Below are 19,073 nucleotides of genomic sequence, written 5' to 3'. Positions count from 1 at the left end.
AATAAATCCCGTCCACAAACATATCGGGATTGAATCCCGGCCACAAACGTCTTTTATCGGGAGACTATAAATACCCACAATAAGGTGTCTTAATCTAAAAACTTCAAAAAGATTTCAGAAAATGTGATTAATCATACCATAAAAACTTCAAAAAGATTACCTAAAATATGAATAAGGTGGGTGTCTTAATCATACCATAAAAACTTCATGGGGATCCATACATAGGTGGATTTAGGAAGTTTTATTCTCCTTTTTAGAGTATTATTTTTATGATTTTGAGTTACAATTAGTTATTTCACAATAATTGATATGCACTCTCTTCTTTAAGACAAAAGATTCAATTCCTACCCCCATATAATTGAAAAAAAATTACCCAAAATGTGATACGAAATAAGGTGTCTTAATCATACCACCAATGACCATAGTTTATGCACTCTCTTCTATAAGACAAAAGATTTAATTCCTACGAATATAATTGAAAAAAGATTACCCAAAATGTGATACAAAATAAGGTGTCTTGATCATACCATAAAAACTTCAAAAAGATTATCCAAAATGTGATACGAAATAAGGTGTCTTAATCATACCATAAAAACTTCAGGGTGGATCCATACATATTTGAATTTAAGAAGTTTTATTCTCTTTTTTTCAATTTTAGAGTATTATTTTTATGGTTTTGAGTTACAATTAGTTATTGTTTAGTGAAATATTACAAATCTAGTTGAAATAGCTTAGTTTCAAAATTAAAAAAATACAAAATAAGGTGTCTTAATCATACTTCCAACCACCATCATTTCAGAATAATTGATATGCACTCTCTTCTTTAAGACAAAAGATTCAATTCCTACGCCATATAATTGAAAAAAGATAATTGATATGCACTCTCTTCTTTAAGACAAAAGATTCAATTCCTACGCCATATAATTGAAAAAAGATTACCCAAAATGTGATACAAAATAAGGTGTCTTAATCAAACCATAAAACTTCAAAAAGATTACCCAAGATGTGATATGAAATAAGGTGTCTTAATAATATCATAAAAACTTCATGGTGGATCCATACATATTTGGATTTAAGAAGTTTTACAAAAGATTCAATTCCAACGCGGTATAATTGAAAAAAGATTACCCGAAATGTGATACGAAATAAGGGGTCTTAATCATACCATAAAAACTTCATGGTGGATCCATACATATTTGGATTTAAGAAGTTTTATTCTCTTTTTTTCAATTTTAGAGTATTATTTTTATGGTTTAGTTGAAATAGCTTAGTTTAAAAATTAAAAACTTTTCATTTTATTATATCTTCATTAAATTTTTCATTATCATTTATTCTATAGAATTTTTTTAAAAAAAAAAGATAAACAAAGTCTTTATGAAAAGGTAGGAATTTCAACCGAGCATAACTTCAACTGAACATTCTCAATCGGCAGCTGATCCTCGGGAAAGTCACATCCACCGCTTTTCGCTGCCTTAGCCAGCGGAGCACATGGCCGCGGATCCACATCTCTACTAAATTCCTCAATGTTCGTACAGTTCCACTGCAACTTTTTAGGCGTCGCCGACAATCCAATCTTCAATTCGAAACACAAATATCCGTGAATGGATCTCCTGAAATCCCCGCCAAATTTGCCAACATATTAACATTCTCGACCACCACATCTCTGTAATTAATGTTCTTAATCAATGGCAATGCCGAGGGATCGAACTTGTCATCCGCATGCGATTTGTAGTCTCCAGGTATCCAGAAGACGTATTTCATCGTGGATAGAAACATTCTTCGGACGAAAATGTCCTTGACGAAACTGCCTCGTTTGGGAGCGGTTTTGATTCTAACGGCAGACTATGTGTTGATTGCTGTAACGTTTTCGATCCTGACGTTGCAGATTCCACCGGACATTTCGCTGCGAAGGGAAATGCCTGCAGAATCTGGTGAGATGCAAGTGAGTCGGCGAATGACGAGGTCCTCGGTCGGCATTCCGAACTTGATACCGTATTGGTCCCATCCGCTCTTGATGGCGATGCAATCGTCACCAAAGACAATGTAGCAGTCTTCGATTTTAGTGTTGGAACAAGAATCTGATAAATTGAATGGAGAATTAGGGAAAGGGATTGAGGAAGAAAAGAACCCTACGGTTTTAAAGGAGAAGAAGAAGGGAACCTGAATTGATTCTGTCGGTGTTGGGTACCGTGACTGGAGCCAAGATGGTGAGCCCTTAGATAATCACATTTCTGCATTTTCACCCATATTAAGATATATAATTAAAAATTCTTTTTGGTCGGGAGTAATTTGAATTGTATACTTTTTTTGAAGCATAATCCTAAAATACAAGGATAACGGAACGGAAGCGAAATAGCCTAACCTACTATAAATCGGATGGACGAACCAAGAAGGTGAGTTGATCAAAGTGAGATTCGAGATCTGGATTTGATCAGAGTACATGATCTCGATCACATATGGCCGTGTTACCTTGAGCTCCCCTTTCTTAAACTTTTCCCACCAAGAAGATCCCTGCCCGTCGATTGTACCGTTGTTACCTACACCGTGTCACCAACCCAACTTTATTTTCTATAAATGTTCTTTTTATGTTGTCAGTTACCTTAGTTTTTTTTATTTAATTCTGATGGCACGGAATCTTGTTATAATTTTGCAATCCATTTAAAAAAAATTAGAATGTTAAAAGGTAAGAAAAAATAATCACCAATGATAACCACATTGGTGAGATTAGTTCCAAAGATGAGACTGTTGTACCGTCCACCAAGAGCATGCATCTCTTCCCCTCCCATAAGATGGGAGAACTTCTACCAGTGGCCATTCTGATTCATTCTCCACCATTAAATTAAATTATGAGGAACAAATCTAACTCATTTATTTTGGATTAAAGATTAAAATTCAAATCACCACTCACAAAGTTGATAGGTTTATAAAAATAAAATACTCGATAGGTCGAACCTGGGATGCAAGAATTTTAGCTTCTTTATCGATAAAAAGTGTGAAATGGCTAGTCAGATTAAAACTTCCGGTCAGCCATTTCCTCGGCGACATGACCAATTGAGCACCGCCATCTGCCGCCATTATGCTGAGATGTTCAATCGCTTTTCGGGACGCGTGAGTATTTGAAGTTACTCCGTCGCCGACGCCACCAAACTTCGTTAACAACGCTGAGTGTTTCTGACCATTGATCGCTTGAAATTCTAGGGAGTTCGAACTTAGACGCGGATTCATAGCGTCCACGATGGCTAAGCTCACCAATGCCAGTACGATCACGGCTGAGATTCTCGCTGCTGTAACCTACCGAAAAAAATCAAAGATGATTCAATATCTTTTTGTTGGTTACATTTTCGAATTTTATCGAGAATAGTAAGGATCCATGAAAAAAAAAGTTCTTCAGTAAACCATTCGGGGTTTTGAACAAAAACCCATAATCATTTGAAGTGATTCCAAACAAAAACCAATGAAAATAGAAGAACAAGCCAAGCTCACAAGATCAATACAAAGAAAACAAAGTAAAAGAAAATGAAATTCACTGAGAAAGAAGAAGAAACATTACATTGAGTTTTGTGGGTTTTGGAGGAAAATCAATGATGAATTTTTTTTTGTGAGTTTAGATTGGGGGACAAAGGATTTTATAGGCTAATTTAGGAATCAAAAATAGGAATGGGATTTATTAACTATTATGGTTATTATTTGAAAGGTTAAAATTTGAGTGGTTAATAAAATGGTTGGATTTACATAGAATATTAGCAATTGTTTAGAAAAATATAACCTATAGTGAGAACTTTTTAAATTTGTCATCTTGTTTTTTAAAAATTATTTTATGTGTATTAGAGTGTTAAAATAGTTACTCCAATAACCAAGTCATCTAAATTGGTATTTAAAAACAAATTATCAATTAATTTTTATTAGATTACTCGAACAACTCGAATCAACCGTAAAGTGAATATTTTAATATTAGATCAGGCGAATTCATTATTTGATAAGGATTTATTGGATTTAAAAACTTTACCATCTAAAAAATTAAATTAGGTCTAAAACAAGTTGAATCCAAAATATTTGTTTAGATTTAAATGATATTTCTATATTGATTTGATTGACTTTTAATATGATCATATATTTTTTTACTAATGGTAGCACAGAGTTTAATATCGGCTCAAATCTCTTAAAACATGGTAGGTATAACTCCATTTATTCTTTTATATTTCTTCTTAATAAAAAATGAATAATGTATGTATCCATTAATAAAGTTTAAAACATGAAAAATAAAAACTCAAAATAAAATTGTAATTAACTACTCATAAAATCACTAGACTATTTAATTGCAAATCTAATAGCTAATATAGAAATTAGCTATTTTTTTTATCCATTGTCAGAGTGGTCTTTCAAACTTTAGGGCAAATCTTTTTTTTAATAAAAGAATATAGAAGGAATATATGGTAAATTTTGCACATTTTAAAATAAAAATGATGAAAATTATAAAAATGTATAAATATGTGCTATATACAAATACATAATGTAACACACACACACATATATATAGCCTTTCTGTTTATGTATATGTATAGGTATGTATGTATTTATGCATGTATATATGTATTTATTATATGTGTGTAAGTGTGTGTTGCGTAATACATACATGTATATGCACATGATGAGGCACGACAATATAGTGATCCATGCATGTCATGGTGAGGCACGACCCAAGTTTGAGTGACACTGATGCTCAAAAGGAAAAAAGATCTCTGAGAGCTGTTTCCTGGATCCGAAAGAGAGTACTTGGGTTCTCCCAATAACTAAAAAGTGTATCATGTCTGAATGTAACTGGGGTTCGCGGTGGTGGAGGAACTAGATCGGAAAAAAGAGGGATTCCAGTTGTAAGATATCTAATGAAACCGTCGCTGGAATTGAGGTCTCATTCAAAGAGAAAGATATCAAATATCCGGAGTTTCTTTTTGTATATTATATGGATGATCAGATCCGTAAGGACCATGATTGGGAATTGTTTGATCTTCTTTCTCCGAGGAAGAGGCAAAACATAATCAACTTGAATTCGGGACAGCTATTTGAAATCTTAGTGAAAGACTGGATTTGTTATCTCATGTTTGCTTTTCGTGAAAAAATACCAATTGAAGACAATTCTAAAGTAGGACGGTATGGTTTCGATCCTATCTGGGTGCATACATACCAAAGCATAGATGACAATTCTAAAGTAGGACTATAACATCATGTCGCACCCGTTTCTCTCCTCTCATAATGTATCTATTTAATCTCTCGACCACCCAAAGACTAGTCTATGAAACAAAGGCCTTATGGCAGCACTGAATCATCACCACACATGATACCATATATGGTCTAGGGATATTATGATTCTTGATAAGAATCACGGTGTTCCAAATGTTCCAACTAGACCTATTACAGAATCCAAGGCTAAGAAGAGTCAACAAGTATTCATTCTTCATCTACAAAATTGGATAGACTCGGTTCAACCATCATTTCATGTGTTACAAGCTGATTCAGTTGAGGAAGAACCATTTGGAGCTTCAGAAGTGAAGATTTGCACGGTTAAAGTAGCGGATGAAATTGCTATAAATTGTGATTTATTATTTTTAATTTTATAATTTTATATTTTTAAAGCCATAAGATTTGATCGCAGTATCAAACTTTATATTCCAGGATCGAGATGCTTGCTTCAACCCATTAATGGATCATTTAAGCTTGCAAACCCTATGCTTGTGATCCTGTTCAATGAACCCCTCTGGTTGAGCCACATAGATACTCTCTTCAAGATTGCCGTTTAGAAAGACTGTCTTAACTTCCATTTGCCAAATTTCATAATCATAAAATGTGGCAATAGACAAGAGTATTCTAATCGATTTAAGCATAGCAACAGGAGAGAAGGTTTCTTCATAGTCCACCCCCTCTCTTTGGGTATAACCCTTTGCTACAAGTCGAGCTTTAAAGGTTTGTACCTTACTGGTTTGGTCTTGTTTCCTCTTATAGATCCATTTGCAACCAATAGATTTTACCCCATCTGGTTGATCTACAAGTTCCCAAACTGAATTGAAGTACATTGACTCCATTTCAAGATTCATGGATTTGATCCACTGATCTCTATCTTCATCATTCATTGCCTATTTATAGGTCAATGGATCCTCACACCATCATCAGGTATGATGACTTGAGTTTCTGCGAAACCCAAGTAACGATCGGGTTGAGTTATAACCCTCCCACTACGTCGAGGCATTCTCAACTCTTGAGAAGGATGAGATTGACCAGAAGTGTCAGCTCCATCAACAACTCTTGTTGAAGGACCAACTTGATCAACAACTCTTGTTGTATTATCTATAGCTTCTTTAGAAATCTCACTTAATACTAGTTTGCTGCGAGGTTGATGATTTCTTACGTGGTCTTCCTCTAAGAATGTATCGTTTGTTGATACAAACACTTTATTTTCTTGAGGGTCATAAAACAAACCACCTTTCGTCACTTTGGGGTATCCTACGAGTAGACATAATTTTGAACGACGTTCTAATTTCTTGGGATTTTGCAACAACACATGTGATGGACATCCCCAAATTCTGAAGTGACGTAAACTACCTTTACGCCCTTTCCATAACTCATAAGGTGTTTCTGAAACACTCATAGTAGAAACCATGTTCAAAATGTATGTAGCAGTCTCCACTGCATATGCCCAAAACGGATCGGGTAATTGAGCGAAACTCATCATAGACCGAACCATGTCTAACAAAGTTCTATTTCTCCTTTCTGATACACCATTTTTTTTAGGCATACCAGGGGCTGAGAGTTGAGACCTTATTCCATGTTCTATCATATAGTCCTGAAATCTTAAGTTCATGTACTCTCCTTCTCGATCTGATCGAAGTGTTTTAATAGTTTTACCTAATAGATTCTCAACCTCAGTCTTATACTCTCTGAATTTTTCAAGAGCTTCGAACTTGTGACGCATTAGGTAAAGATAGCCATACCTTGAATAATCATCAATAAAACTGATGAAATATTCATACCCTCCTCGTGCTTTGACATAAATTGGACCACAAAGATCTGAATGCACGAGTTCTAAGATTTCTTTGTCTCTATAACCTTTTTCGGAAAACGATTGTTTAGTCATTTTACCCTCAAGACAAGACTCACATGGAGGTAAAGAGTTGTCTTTTGTCGTTTATTTTGAGTTTCAGCTGTTTTAAACATCTCGGTATTTAAAATGGCTTTTGTTTCGCTAGGTTTTAAAATATATAAGTTGTTTTCTAGTTTTGTAGAACAAATATGAATACCTCTTTCGCAAATGAACACTTCATTGATTTCAAAAGATAGTTTATACAATTGTTCTAATAAACAAGAGATAGATATTAGATTTCTTTTCATTTCAGGAACAAAAAGTGCATTATCTAATATAACGAATCTATCTCCAAAAAACAACTTTAAATTTCATACTGATCTTGCTGAGACAACCTCTCCTGTTCCAACCCTGAGTGTTATCTCACCGTCCGCAAGCATTCTCCAAGAGCTAGTTTCCTAGTAAAAAGAACAAATATGATTAGTCGCCCCTGAATCTAGTATCCAAGTTGAGTTGTCATACTCTACTAAACATATTTCTACAATGAGTAAATCATATTTACCTTGTTGTGTCTTTTCGGCTTTATTCTCTACAAGGTATTTTGGACAGTTTCTCTTCCAGTGCCCATTTTCGTTGCAATGGAAACATTTTCCTTTATCTACCTTTTGAGCCTTGTGTTTGCGGTCAGTAGGAATCTTATTTTTCCCTTTACCCTTCTTCTTCATCAAAACACTTTTAAAAGTTGAAGGTTCAGACTTATTTTTGGAGGATGATCCTCGTTGTAATTTCTTGGAGATAGCAACATTTGCTTCTCCTGTACGTCCCTTGTTTGTTAATCCCAAACATTTGAGTGAAATTTTGAGTGTCAAAATTTGGTGATCTCAAATTTGCATGAACATGCAAACATGGCTCTATAAATAGAGTGATCATAATTCATGAAAGGTCTTCTTGTTGGTGAAAAACCTTGAGAAAAACCTCTCACAAACACTCTCTTCATATACAAAATTCCTCCCAAGTTTAGTCACTCACAGGATTCCACAATTCCGTTCTAAGGTCGGAGGATAGTGGAGAAGACACTAGTGGTTGTTCGAAACCGGTTCGTGAGGAAAAAGAAATTTGAACTACAAAAGGTTTGTATTCAAACTCATAAATTTTAATACTTATGAACATGCTAGTTATTTACTATAATTGATGTTCTAAAAGTGCCTAAGATCCAAATTGCTTCCGCATATGTTATATTAACACCATCAACTTTTACCCTTAGAAATTCGAGCATCATCTTAGTCATTACTAAGTTTTATGCAATTCTTGTGGTAGATTGCATCTGAGTCATTCAATCAAGCCTTCATTAAATTCTATTGTGGAGTAACTCAATTTAGAACAAGATTCCAAATCTTGCTTCTAGATCTTTGATCTTAAGGAGGTAATCTAATTCTAGCCTCATCTCTTGATTGATCCGAATTTTGTATAAGTTGGTGTTGATTTCTTTGATTTAAGGATTCTTGCTTCAACAAAAGCTTGGATCATCAGGCTGAGGATTAGGGTTGTATTATCAAGAAGATTACCTAGAAAGAAGAGGGCCACCGAACGAAATAGAAAACCAAAAAGGAAAAAGAACCCTAATTCAGCAGCAGTTGATAAGAGAAGGAAAAGAAAACCAAGAAGGATAGGTCAAGGCAAAGAGGTGGATGAGAGAGCTTAAAGTAGGGGGACTTTCATCGAAGGGCAGCAACAAAGCTTGATAACTCTTAATCATTTTCTCTATTTTCTTATTATATCACGATTAAGATGTTGATTCCTACGTTAAAATCATTTTGTATGGAGAGCTAAGCCTTACATGGGAGGGGGAGAGTTTTATGTAGTTTAAGTATGTTGACAGTGTGATTTTATTTTATTAAAGAGTTGTTACTAATGATTTACATGTTTGCTTAGTTGGCCACTTTACATGCGAACAGAAGAGGGGAGAAGAGAATTATCTTTAATATTCTAGTTCCACTGCGAGGATACATGAACTTAGTTGAAGGGTTTTGAAAATTTTTTAGCCCTGTTATTAGAAATTACAAAATTATTATTGAAGTAATTGTTAGAATCGCACAATAACACATTATACTCGATCAAGATGAACACAAAGAACGGGAGAGAGAAAATTCAAGAAGGAATGTTGGCTAAAGGTTTTATTGATGACTTTCAAGTATGTACACCAAAATAGAATATAGAGAATAAATAAAAGTACATCTTGAAAGCATTGCTTGATGGGGTATATATCGTTTCAGTTTACTGAATAAAGCTTTGCTAAATCATTACGAAATATCTACCATATATATCTCTACCAGATTTTTACGAAATATCTATCATATATATCTCTACCGGATCTTTACGAAATATCTTCCATACCAATTGAGGCTTTGCACAACCTCAACCTTCCAACCTTAACATGTTTGCTGGATTCTTTACACCCTCTATCTTCTCCAAACACATCACTATCTTCCACTCACCTCCGAGTGAAATGGTATCGCCTTCTGTGTTTTGTCTTTGAATGATAGACCGGGTTCCTCACCAACTGCTTGTTACTCTAACTATCTACTTGAAGAATCTTCTTGAACGGATTCTTGCACAATTCTTCTAGATAGTCTGTCATCCATATCATCTCCTTTCCAGCTTCAGCTATTTCCGCGTACTCATCTTCAGTAGATGAAAGAGCAACGCATTTCTAAGGCCTAGACATCCTATCATCCATGGCTTTCTCCCACTTGGTCGTATCCTCCAACTGTAGATCGTCATCAAGGGACTCTAGTTCTCCTTCGTCAGCCACGACAAATAATGTAATGAAGGTGAATATCTATCTGGTGCTCTGATAGCTTTGGATGATCTCCTCAACACCTGCTCAGGTGTAACTTGCTCTGCGTCTGGTTCTTCAGTAACGGTCTTAGGAGTTTCACGAGCTTCTGCTGTAACATCATTGGGTGAGTTTTCCTGCGACTCAAGCTCAACTCCCACTTGCTTCATAGTCTCAAAGTTTATCTTCTCTTTGTCCTCGTACAAGACTTTTTTCATCAAAGGTTATGTCACAATGTCTTAGGATTTTCCTATTCTTGTCATCCCAAAATTTGTACCCAAACATGTTAGAGTCATAGCCTATGAAGTAGCACTTCACAGCCTTAACATCAAGCTTGTCTCTTTTCTTTGGATTGACGTGAACATACGCAGTACAACCAAAACTTCTAAGTGAAAGTACGTGAGTTCCTTTCGGCAACTTGAACTTCAAGGGTACTGACAGTCCTCTATTGATCAAGTAGACTGCATTATTTACAGCATCGACCCAGAATGTCTTTGGTAATCCAAAATGAATCCTCATGCTTCTTGCCCGCTCATTCAATGTTTTGTTCATTCTTTCTACAACACCATTTTTTCTTGCCTTACCAGGAACTGTCCTCATTAATCTAATTTCCTCAGCTGCACAAAATGTTATAAACTCTGACTTGTCGTACTCTCCTCCACTGTCAGACCTCAATCATTTGATCTTCAAGCCGGTGTGATTTTAAACTTCAGCTTTCCACTTCTAGAAGGTGACAAACACATTTGGCTTTGTGTTTTAGGAAATAAAATCATACTTTCGTGCTGAAATCTCGATGAAGGTGACCTAGAACTTTGATCCGCCAAGTGATAAAACTGGAGATGGTCCCCAAACGTTTGCGTGGACCATTTTTAATCGTACTTTCTTTGATTCTCTAACAACCTTTGAGAAGCTAACTCGTTTCTGTTTCACATAACGCATCTCTTAGAAAGACCTATGTCAACAGACTTTAGGCCTTCTAAAACTCAATTTGCAACCAGCATCTTCATTCTTTTGACGCTCATATGTCCAAGTCTATTATGCCATAGACTTGAACTTGAAGCACTCCAGCAACCGCAACCATTTTCATACACCCTGTAGTGGTCTATAAGGTTCTAGATTTTGTGTCATGTTCTACCACCATAGCACCCTTCACAATCTTCGAGGAACTCTTCTCAAACTTTGTTGCATAACCTATGCTATCCAACTGACCAATACATATCAGGTTCTTCTTGAGACCAGAAATATATCTGACATCCTTTAATGTCTACCGAAGGCATAAGAAAACCAAGAAGGAAGAAGAATCCTAGTTTAGCAGCTGTTGATAGGAGAAGGAAAAGAAAACCAAGAAGGATAGACTAAGGCAAAGAGGTGGATGAGAGAGCTCAAAGGAGGGGAACTTCCATTGAAAGACACCAACAAAGCTTGATAACTCACGATTAAGATGTTGATTCCTACATTGAAATCATTTTGTATGGAGAGATAAGTCTTACAGGGGAGGGGGAAGAGTTTTATGTAGTTTAAGTATTGACGGTGTGATTTTATTTTTATTAAAGAGTGTTTACTAATGATTTACATGTTTGCTTAGTTGGACACTTTACATGCATAGTTGTTCTCTTAATGTTCTCTTGTTCGAAAGAAGATGGGAGAAGAGAATTATCTTTAATACTCTAGTTCCACTGCGAGGATACATGAACGTAATTGAAGGGTTATGAATAATTTTTTTAGCCCTGTTATTAGAGATTACAAAACTATTATGGAAGTAATCACCTTACATGACCCTTGAAAGTGCGCCGTGGGTTTGCAAATTAGTTAAAATGAGCTAAAATCCACCACAAAATTCAACAAACGGTCTATTTGATCAGTTATAGCCAAAGCTTCCTTAATTTTTCTTATTGTTCTTCGTTGTTCGAGAACAATTGATACTCTCAATCAAATTTTTTTAATTAGTTTATGTTCACCCGAATCCATTTGAATAAGACAAAAAAACTCACTTAATTTCCTGCAACAAAAGTAACAAAAAAAAAAAAAATGAGGTTCTCTATCAAAAGGATAATATACTTATTATTTACTATTTGTGATATTGTATATTTACATGTATTCTTATGAATTTTACACCATTTTACTTTATACATTCACGAGTCATCAGTCACTCCCATGCTACAACCTTACTTGAAAATCATTTGAAAATAGGGTAATTACGAAAATACTCATTAACTTCTCTATTGTGGGTAGATAAGCAAACCATCATATAGTTTCATCAATAAAAATGAAGGGACCTTGGTGGTTGATTACTCATAACACATAGCATGTAATCTACTCACCTAGAATAGCTTTCAACATCCAATGCTTAGTGACCAATAGTGGTTGGCTACACTATACACAACGTGTAACCCTTACCACGTTTATAAATTTCATCAATCACCCATGTGACCAATGGTGGCTGGTTACCCGATACACAAAGGGTGTAACCCTTATCACATTTATTTCATTCAAAAATCATAACATGCACAAATGCGATACCAAAATAATTAATTTCATAATCAATAGGCATGACAACAAACAACAACATCCATATAACAATCCATATAATAGCAATCAATCTAAGCTGCACAAGACATAATAACTTTAAACTTCTTTGGGCTTTTTCACTTACCGTTCTCTTATGGTGGGGATAGATCAGTTGGGAGAGCGTTAGATTGAAGATTTATAGGTCACGTGTTTGATTCACATTCACCGCATTTAAACCGGAGTCTTAATTAGACTATTTCATCTATTAATTAGTGAATATTTATTTGCCATTTAAACTTTGATAGAAAGTTACACATTACTTTTGATTTTAATCAATTGTCAAATTAAGCATAACTCAACTAATTAGCGGTGATTAAATAGAAGAAATAACTCTACTTATGCATTTTTATTATGTTAAAATAGCGGGGATAGCTTGGTTGAGAGATCGTTAGACTGAAGATTTGGTGGTATGTGTTTGATCCATGTTCACCGCAATGGTGTCGAGAGTCCTAACTTGACTGTGCAATCTAGGAAATGTTTCATTTGTGAAATATTTCTTAATGAAATAAACTTTGTAGCGGGGATAACTCTACTTATGCATTTTCACATTAGCAAATAGCGGGGATAGCTTAGTTCGGATAGTGTCAGATTGAAGATCTGAAGGTCAAGGTTCGATCCACGTTCACGGTAGCGGTGTATAAAGAGGCATAACTTGACCATGAAATGGTCCTCAAAATATTAAAACTAGCTAATAAAGCACTCTTGAATTAATTGATATGAATTCTCTTCTTTATGACAAAAGATTCAATTCCTATGCCATACATCTTAATCATACCATAAAAGTGGATCCATACATATTTGGATTTAAGAAGTTTTATTCTCTTTTTTCAATTTTAGAGTATTTTTATGGTTTTGAGTTACAATTAGTTATTGTTTAGTGAAATATTACCAATCTAGTTGAAATAGCTTAGTTTCAAAATTAAAAAAATATAAAATAAGGTGTCTTAATCATACCACCAACCACCATCCTTTCACAATAATTGATATGCACTCTCTCCTTTAAGACAAAAGATTCAATTCCTACCCAATATAATTGAAAACGTACCCAAAATGTGATACGAAATAAGGTGTCTTAATCATACCACCAACCACCATCCTTTCACAATAATTGATATGCAGTCTCTCCTTTAAGACAAAAGATTCAATTCCTACCCCATATAATTGAAAACAAATTACCCAAAATGTGATACGAGATAAGGTGTCTTAATCATACCACTAAGGACCATAGTTTATGCACTTTCTTCTTTAAGACAAAAGATTCAATTCTTACACCATATAATTGAAAAAAGATTACCAAAATTTGATACAAAATAAGGTGTCTTAATCATACCATAAAAACTTCAAGGTGGATCCATACATATTTGGATTTAAGAAGTTTTATTCTCTTTTTTTCGATTTGAGGATTATTTTTATGGTGTTGAGTTACAATTAGTTATTGTTCAGTGAAATATTACAAATGTAGTTGAAATAGCTTAGTTTCAAAATTAAAAACTTCTCATTTTATCTATATCTTCATTAAATTTTTCATTATTATTTATATCATAGAATTAAAAAAAAAAAAAAAAAACAAAGTCTTTACGAGAAGGTACGAATTTCAACCGAGCATGACTTCAACTGAACATTCTCAATCGGCAGTTTATCCTCGAAAAAGTCACATCCATCACTTTTCGCTGCCTTAGCCAGCGGAGCACATGGCGGCGGATCCACATCGCTACTAAATTCCTCAATGTTCGTACAGTTCCACTACAACTTTTTAGGCGTTGCCAATATTCAAATCTTCACATTCGAAACACAAATATTCGTGAATGGATCTCCTGAAATCTCCGCCAAATTTGTCGACATATTAACATTATCGGCCACCACGTCTCTGTAATTAATGTTCTTAATCAATGGCAATGCCGAGGGATCGAGTTGGTTATTCGCATGAGATTTAGTCTCCAGTTATCCAGAAGACATAATTCATCGTGGATAGAATTATTTTTCGGACGAAAATGTCCTTGACAAAACTGCCTCGTCCGCGAGCGGTTTTGATTCTGACGGCAGACTATGTGTTGATTGATGTAACGCTTTCGATCCTAAGTTGTGGATTCCGCCGAACATTTCGCTGCCAAGGGCAATACCTGCAGAATCTGGTGAGATGCAAGTGAGGTGGTGAATGATGAGGTCCTCGGTCGGCATTCCAAACTTGATACCGTATTGGTCCCATCCGCTCTTGATGGCAATGCAATCGTCACCGAAGACAATTTAGCAGTCTTCGATTCGAGTGTTGGAACAAGAATCTGATAAATTGAATGGAGAATTACGGAGAGGGATTGAGGAAGAAAAGAACCCTAAGGTTTTAAAGGAGAAGAAGAAGGGAACTTGGATTGATTTCGTCGGTGTTGGGTACGGTGACTGGAGCCAAGATGGTGAGCTCTTGGATAATCACATTTATGCATTTTCACCCATATTATGATATATAATTAAAAATTCTTTTTGGTCGGGATTAATTTGAATGGTATAATTTTTTTGAAGCATAATCCTAAAATACAAGAATAATGGAACGGAAGCGAAATAGCCAAACCTGCTATAAATCGGATGGACGAACCAAGAAGGTGAGGAGAAGAACAAGCCAAGCCCACAAGATCAATACAAAGAAAACAAAGAAAAAGAAAATGAAATTGAAAGAGAAAGAAGAGAAAAATTACATTGAGTTTATGATTTTTAGATTAGGGGACAAAGGATTTTATAGGATAATTTATGAATAAAAAATAGGAAAGAAATTTTTTACTATTATTATTATTATTTAAAGGGTCAAAATTTGGGTGGTAAATGAAATGGTTGGATTTACATAGAATATTAGCCCAGTAGAAAAATATAACTTGGAACTTTGTAAATTTGCCATCTTGTTTTTGTTTTTTAAAAATTGTTTTATGCGTAATAGAGTGTTAAAATAGTTACTCGAAGAACCAAGTCATCTAAATCGGTGTTTAAAAACAAATTATCAATTTATTTTTATTAAACTACTCGAACAACTCGAATCAACCTAAGGTGAATATTTTATGATTAGATTAGTCGAATTCAGTATTTGATAAGGGTTTATTGGATTGAAAAAATTTACCATCTAGAAAATTAAAATAGGTCTAAAACATGTTGAATGGAAAGTAATTGTTTGTTTAGTTTTAAATGATATCTCTATATTTATTTGATTAACCCTTAATTAGATCAATTATTTTTTCACTAATTATAGTGCATGAGTTGAGTTGAATATCAGCTCAAATCTCTTTAATCATGGTAACTATAACTCTATTTATGCTTTTATATTTCTTCTATATAAAGAAATTTTCTTAATAAAAAATAAATAATATATCACTCTATTATGAAAAATAAGAAATGAAAATCAAATATAATAAACTACTTATAAAATTAGGTATAACATCAAGTCATACTCGTTTCTCTCATTTCATAATGTATCTATATAATCCCTGGACCACCCGAAGACTAGTCTATGAAACAAAAGGCCTTGTTGAAGCACTGAATCATCTCCACACATGATACCATATATGGTCTAGGGATATTATGGTTTTTGATAAAAATCACGGTGTTCCAAATGCTCCACTTTGACCTATTACAGAATCCAAGGTCAAGAAAAACCAACAAACATTCATTCTTCATCTACAAATTGGATAGGCTCGGTTCAACCATCATTTCATGTGTTACAAGTTGATTCGGTTGAGGAAGGATCATTTGGAACTTCAGATGTGAATATTTGCATTGTTGGAGTAGCGGATGAAGTTGCTATAAATTGTGATTTATTATTTTTAATTTTATAATTTCTGTAATGTGCAAAAGGGTGGAATTATTGGTCAAATTGACTTCTTTTGTAGAGATTTAAGGGGATTAGGATTAAATTATGGCCCCTAAGAATTAGAAGAATTGAAAGTTTCACAAGACTATAAATAAACAAATTATTATGTAAAAGGAAGATTTGAGATGAATGAAATTGAGATCTCAAATAGAGACTTTTGCCCTTAGAAATTTGAGCATCATCTTTGTCATTTCTAAGTTTCATGTAATTCTTTTGGTAGATTGCATATGAGTCATTCAATCAAGCCTTGATCGAGTTCGATTGTGGAGTGACTCAATTTAGAACAAAATTTAGAACAAGATTCTAAATCATGCTTCTAGATCTTTGATCTTAAGAGGTAATCTAATTCTAGTCTATCTCTTGATTGAGGTAATCTAATTCTAGCCTTGATCGAGTTCGATTGTGGAGTGACTCAATTTAGAACAAGATTCTAAATCATGCTTTTAGATCTTTGATCTTAAGAGGTAATCTAATTCTAGCCTATCTCTTGATCGAGTTCGATTGTGGAGTGACTCAATTTAGAACAAAATTTAGAACAAGATTCCAAATCATGCTTCTAGATATTTGATCTTAAGAGGTAATCTAATTCTAGTCTATCTCTTGTAATCTAATTCTAGCCTTATCTCTTGATTAATCCGAATTTTGTAGAGGGAGGTTAATAGGCATTTGAAGAATTAAAAGTTTCTTTTGTGGGAGACTATAAATACAACAAATTGTTAGGTAAAAGGTAGATTTCGGATGAATGAAATTGAGATCTCAAATAGAGACTTTTACCCCTAGAAATTCGAGTATTATAGTCATTTCTAAGTTTCATGCAATTCTTGTGGTAGATTGCATCTGAACCATTTAATCAAGCTTTGGTGGAGAAAGATCTCAAACCCTACCCTAATTATATGGTGGAGAAGGATCTCAAACCCTAATTGTATCATAGGGAAGATCTCAAACCCTAATTTTATCATTGGGTTTGAAAGATCTCTAATTTTATCATATGGAAAAGATGACACCCTAATTTTATCATATGGAGAAGATCTCAAACCCTAATTTTACCAGGGAAAATCTTACCATAGGGAAAGATCTTACAAGAGAAGATCTCAAACACTAATTTTATCATCGGGCAATATCTCAAACTCTAATTTTATCATCGGGGAAGATCTCAAACCATAATTTTATCACCGGGAAAGATCTCAAACCCTAATTTTATCATAGAGTTTGAAAGATCTCTAATATTATCGTATGGGAAAGATGTCAAACCCTAATTTTTATCACATTGGAATGATCTCAAACCTTAATTTTACCATAGGGAAGTATCTTACCACATGGAAAGAACTCACCAAGGGGAAAGATCTCAAACCCTAATTTTATCATAGGGAAAGATCTCACACCCTAATTTTTTCATAGGGAAAGATCTCAAACCCTAATTTTATCATATGGTTTGAAAGATCTCAACCCTTAATCACAGGGAAAGATCTCAAACTCTAATTTTATCATAGGCGAAATATCTCAGACCCTAATTTTACCATAGTGAAAGATCTCAAACCCAAATTTTACAATAGGGAAAGATCTCATCCCTAATTTTACCATAGGGAAAGATCTTATCCCTAATTTTACCATACGCGAAATATCTCAAATACTAATTTTACCAAAGGGAAATTTCTCAAACCTTAATTTTACCATAGGGGAAATATCTCAACCCTAATTTCTCCATACGGAAAAGATCACAACCGTAATTTTTCCATAGAGGAAAGATCTCAAACCTTAATTTTTCCATACGGGAAATATCTCAAACACTAATTTTTTCCATAGTGAAAATCTCAAACCCTAATTTCACAATAGAGGAAAGATCTCAAACCATAATTTCTCCCTACGTTATAAATCTCAAACCCTAATTTTACAATAGGCGAAAGAAATCAAACCCTAATTTTTCCATAGAGGAAATATCTCAAACCCTAATTTTTCCATAGGGGAAAGATCTAAACAATAATTTCTCCATACGGGAAACATCTCAAACCCTAATTTCTCCATAAGGGAAAGATTTCAAACCCTAATTCCCTATAGGAAAGATCTCAAACCCTAATTGTACCCTAGGGAAAGATCTCAAACCCTAATTTTATATAGGGAAAGTTCTCAAATCCTAATTTTACCATAGGAAAAGATCTAAAACCCTGAAACCCTAATTTTATCATAGAGAAAGATCTCAAACCCTAATTTCATCATAAGGGAAATATCTCAAACCCTAATTTCTCCACATGGAAAAAAATCTCATACCCTAATTTTATCATAGACGAAAGATCTCAAATCCTAATTTTACGATAGCGAATTTTCTCATACCCTAATTTTACTATAACCCTAATTTTACTAGAGAAAGATCTCAAATCCTAATTTTTCCATAAGTGAAATATCTCAAACCCTAATTTCTCCATACACGAAAGATCTCAACATTAATTTTTCCGAAGGGGAAAGTTCTCAAACCCTAATTTTTCCATAGGGGAAATATCTCAAAAACTAATTTTACCATAGGCAAAAGATTTCAAACCCTAATTTTACTATCGGAAAGATCTCAAACTCTAATTTTACCAGGGGAAAGATCTCAAACCCTAATTTTGTCATTGGTAAAGATTTAAAATCCTAATTTTCTCACAGGGAAAGATATTAAAGCCTAATTATCACAGGGGAAAAATCTCAAATCTTAATTTTACCATAGGGATAAGATCTAGAACCCTAATTTTATATAGGAAAAGATCTCAAACCCT

At 34.2% G+C, this 19,073-nt stretch overlaps 1 pseudogene; it reads right to left on the bottom strand.

Moving 5' to 3' along the window:
- Positions 1-1,372: 1,372 nt before the first annotated feature.
- LOC111473711 lies at positions 1,373-10,508 on the bottom strand (annotated as a pseudogene).
- Positions 10,509-19,073: the final 8,565 nt, after the last annotated feature.

This window comes from Cucurbita maxima, unplaced genomic scaffold (assembly GCF_002738345.1).
Source record: "Cucurbita maxima cultivar Rimu unplaced genomic scaffold, Cmax_1.0 Cma_Scf00145, whole genome shotgun sequence".
Classification (NCBI taxonomy): domain Eukaryota; kingdom Viridiplantae; phylum Streptophyta; class Magnoliopsida; order Cucurbitales; family Cucurbitaceae; genus Cucurbita; species Cucurbita maxima.
The sequence above is the reverse complement of the archived record's forward strand: the minus strand, read 5'-3'. Positions and strand labels throughout refer to the sequence as shown.